The following is a 4,622-nucleotide window of genomic DNA, read 5'->3' as shown; positions in this document are numbered from 1 at the left end:
GGAGTTTCACTCCCATTGCCCAGGCTAGAGTGCAATGGCACTATATCTTGGCTCACTGCAACCTCCGCCTCCTGGGTTGAAGAGATTCTCCTGCCTCAGCCTCCTGAGTAGCTGGGATTACAGGCATGCACCACCACGCTCAGCTAATTTTTTGTATTTTTAGTAGAGATGGGGTTTCTACATGTTTGTCAGGCTGGTCTGAAACTCTTGACCTCAGGTTATCTGCCCACCTCAGCTTCCCAAAGTGCTGGGATTACAGGTTTGAGCCACCATGCCTGGCGTCTTTCTCCTTTTTTTCTTAAAAAAAATTCATGAGCCTCTCTTTACCTAATTTCTTGAAAAATTTTTAATAGTCTGTTAATTAATATATTTATTTATTTTTATTTTTTATTTTTTTAAAAAGACAGGGTTTCACCATGTTGGTCAGGCTGATCTTGAACTCCTGACCTCAGGTTATCTGCCCACCTCAGCTTCCCAAAGTGCTGGGATTACAGGTTTGAGCCACCATGCCTGGCCTCTTTCTCCTTTTTTCTTAAAAAAATTCATGAGCCTCTCTTTACTTAATTTCTTGAAGAATTTTTAATAGTTTGTTAATTAATATATTATTTATTTTTATTTTTTATTTTTTTAAAAAGACAGGGTTTCACCATGTTGGTCAGGCTGATCTTGAACTCCTGACCTCAGGTGATCCACCTGCCTTGGCCTCCAAAGTGCTTGGATTACAGGCGTGAGCCACTATGCCAGGCCAATATATTTATTTTAAAAATTATTATTATTATTGTTATTTTGAGACACAGTCTCACTCCTTTTGCCCAGGCTGGAGTATAGTGGTGTGATCTTGGCTCACCGCAACCTCTGCCTCCTGGGTTCAAGTGATTCTCATGCCTTAGCCTCCCGAGTAGCTGGGATTACAAGCATGCACCATGATGCATGGCTAATTTTTGCATTTTTAGTGGAGACAGGGTTTCACCATGTTGGCCGGGCTGGTCTCGAACTCCTGTTCTCAAGTGATCTGCCTGCCTCACCTCCCAAAGTGCTAGAATTACAGGCATGAGCTACAGTGCCTGGCCAAAAAAATGTTTTCTCTTTTTCTTTTTTTTTTTCAGAGACAGGGTCTCACTGCGCCACCCAGGCTAAAGTGCAGTGACACCATCATGATTCACTACAGCCTCGCTTTCTTGGGCTCAAGTTATCCTCCCACCTCAACCTTCTAGATAACTGGGACCACAGGCAGGCACCACCATGCCCAGCTAGGTGTATTAGTCTGTTCTCACGCTGCTAATGAAGACATATCCAAGACTGGGTCATTTATAAAGGAAAGAGGTTTAACAGATTCACAGTTCCATGTGGCTTGGGAGGCCTCACAATCATGGCGGAAGGCGATTGAGGAGCAAAGTTATGTCTTTAATGGTGGCAGGCAAGAGAGTGTGTGCACAGGAGCTCCCCATCAGAGCTTGTGAAACTTATTCATTATCATGAGAACAGCACAAGAAAGACCCACCCCCATGATTCAATTACCTCCCATTGGGTCCCTCCCAGGACATGTGAGAATTATGGGAGCTACAATCCAAGATGAAATTAGGGTGAGGACACAGCCAAACCATATCACTAGGGTTTTTTTTTGGTAGAGATGGAGTCTCTCTATGTTGCCCAAGCTGGTCTCAAACTCCTAGGCTCAAGTGATTCTCCCACTTTGGCTTCCCAAAGTGCTGGGATTTGAAGTGTGAAGCACTACGACTGGCCTGATGGCCTAGTTAACTTCTTGACCTCAATTTCTTCAGTTGAAAAATGGGGATAATAACAGTCCTTTCCTCATAGGTTAAGTGTAAAGATATAATGTCCACAGATATGAACTATGTTTAGAACAGTACCTAGCACATAGTAGATCCTGTATTAGTATTTGTAATCATTATTTATATATTAATATATAATGTTATACATATTAATAGTCATATATTAAATACCTAGGCTAGTATTTAGCACATAGTAAGTGCCCTATATAAGTGTTAGCTATTAATATTATTATTGTTTACTTATTTTTGTTACAGTTGATAATGGTTAACTTGTTCAAGGCTTTATCTGCTCTGCTGCTGATGAACATTTGAGCTGTTTCCAATTTGAGGTTACAAATGCGTAATGCTGCTTTGAATATTTGTGCATCAGTTTCTGTAGGGTGTAGGGTATACACTTGGGAGTGGATTGCTGAGACACAGGGTATGTTTACCTGCATATTTACAGATATGCCAAACCGTTTTCCAAAGTGGATGCTTCAGTTTACATTCCCACTTCCAGTAAGAACCTCTCCAATACCTGATATGCTCATCTTTTAAAAATTTACGCTGGTATGTAATGACAGCATCAATTTTAACTTGCATTACCCTGGTTACTGATGAGGAAAAGCACCTTCGATTTCCTTCTTGTGACATTCCTGCTCAAGCCTCTTGTCCATGTGTTGCTGAATTATATGTGCTTTTCTTGTTGCTTTGTAAGAGTTCTTCACGTAGTTTGAGTACTGCATAGTTCTTTATCTATGGCAATACCTTTCACTACTCTGCTTGACTTTCCACTCTACCAGTGGTATCTTTTTCGCTTGTTTGCCTGTTCGTTTTTGAGATGGAGTTTTGGTTTTGTTGCCCAGGCTGGAGTGCAATGGCGCTATCTCAGCTCACTGCAACCTCTGCCTCCAGCATTGAGGTGATTCTTCTGCCTCAGCCTCTCAAGTAGCTGGGATTCCAGGTGCCTGCCACGATACCTGGCTAATTTTTTGTATTTTTGTAGAGATGGGGTTTTACCATGTTGGGCAGGCTGGTCTCGAACTCCTGACTTCAAATGATCCACCTGCCTTGGCCTCCCAAAGTACTTGGATAACAGCTGTAAGCCACCATGCCCAGCCCCAGCGTCTTTTGATGAACAAAAAAATTTAATTCGGAAGTAAGCATATTTATGAATCTTTTCCATTGTAGTTAGTGCTCTTTGTGTCTTGTTTAAGAACTTCTTCCCTGTCTTGAGACCTTATCTTTTAAAAGCTTTATAGTTTTTCCTTTTACACTTAGGTCATTTCCACGTGGAATTGAATATTGTGCATGATCTGATATAGGACTGAGTACAATTTCAATTTTTTCTACATGGATGCTCAATTTTATCAGCACCATTTATTAAAAAGCCTGTTCTTTCCAATGCAAGACATCTGAGCAAAATAAAAAATAAAAATAAAAAGCCTGTCCTTTCCTCACTGATATGCAGGCCACCTCTGTCATGTAGCAAGTGTTGTATAACAAATGTCATGTATTGATATGTTTAGTGGCTTTTTGTTTCTGCTAGAGTAAGTCCTCCCACCTTGTTCTCCTTATTCAATAGTGTTTTGTCCTGATCCTTTTTAGAATCAGCTAATTAAGTCCCACCAAAAACAAACAAAACCTGAAAATCGAACAAAACCATTTTCCCAATCAGTAGAAATCTCAAGATCTAACTAAACGGTAGTGAGTCAGGACTCCTTCTTTTTCCATCTGGATATGAGTGAAGAAGCATGTAGATTTAGGTGCTGTCAACAACTGCCTTATTCTAGGCACATTCGTATAGGGTTGAAAACAATACTTATGGCTGGGCAGGGTGGCTCACGCCTGCAATCCCAGCACTTTGGGAGGCCGAGGTGGTTGGATCACCTGAGGTCAGGAGTTGGAGATCAACCTGACAAACATGATGAAACCCCATCTCTACTAAAAATATAAAACTTAGCCAAGTGTGGCGGCTAATGCCTGTAATCCTAGCTACTCTGGAGGCTGAGGCAGGAGAATCACTTGAACCTGGGAGGCGGAGGTTGCAGTGAGCCGAGATTGCGCCATTGCACTCCAGCCTGGGTGACAAGAGGGAAACTCCATCTCAAAAAACAAACAAACAAACAAACAAACAAAACACAAAAAACAATACTCAACACTCAGAAGGGCAGAGCCAAGGGACTCACCAAGAACACAGTTAGACAATGTCTAGTCCTTCTTACCTCCTAGGTGCTGCAGCTATATTGGTTTAACTTGGGGTTTCTGTTATTTGCAAGCACCAAAAGCGGCCTAACTTGTCCATAAGCTATCTTAACTACTGGCTTAGATGCAGAAGCAAGTAAAAAGGCATCTTCATGAAAAGAAAAATGACTGTTACAAAACTATGAGTTTTATTCTACAGGAGCCAAAAATGATATAATAATATAATAATGGTGATGTTGATAGTTATAGACAATATTTACTAAGCCAGTCCCTGTGCTAAGGCATTTACAGATAATATGTCATTATATTAATGATCTTATCCAATGGCTATGATCTCCTGATGTTACTGTTTTTAGAAATGAGGAAACACGTTCAGAGATCTTAAGTGACCTCCCAGTATCACACAGTTGATGGAATTCAAAGGTAGCTTTGACTGGCTCCAGAACACTTATCAATTGCTCTTTTGACTTAAAATTCTTCATTAAATAGAGCAAATTTAAACCTTCCAGGAGGCCGAGTTTGGTGGCTCATATGCCTGTAATCTCAACACTTTGGGAGGCCAAGGTGGGTGATCTCCTGAGGTTAGAAGTTTGAGACCAGCCTAGCCAACATGGTGAAACCCCATCTCTACTAAAAATATTTTTT

Source organism: Cebus imitator, unplaced genomic scaffold (genome assembly GCF_001604975.1).
Source record: "Cebus imitator isolate Cc_AM_T3 unplaced genomic scaffold, Cebus_imitator-1.0 Scaffold54, whole genome shotgun sequence".
NCBI lineage: Eukaryota > Metazoa > Chordata > Mammalia > Primates > Cebidae > Cebus > Cebus imitator.
The sequence above is the reverse complement of the archived record's forward strand: the minus strand, read 5'-3'. Positions refer to the sequence as shown.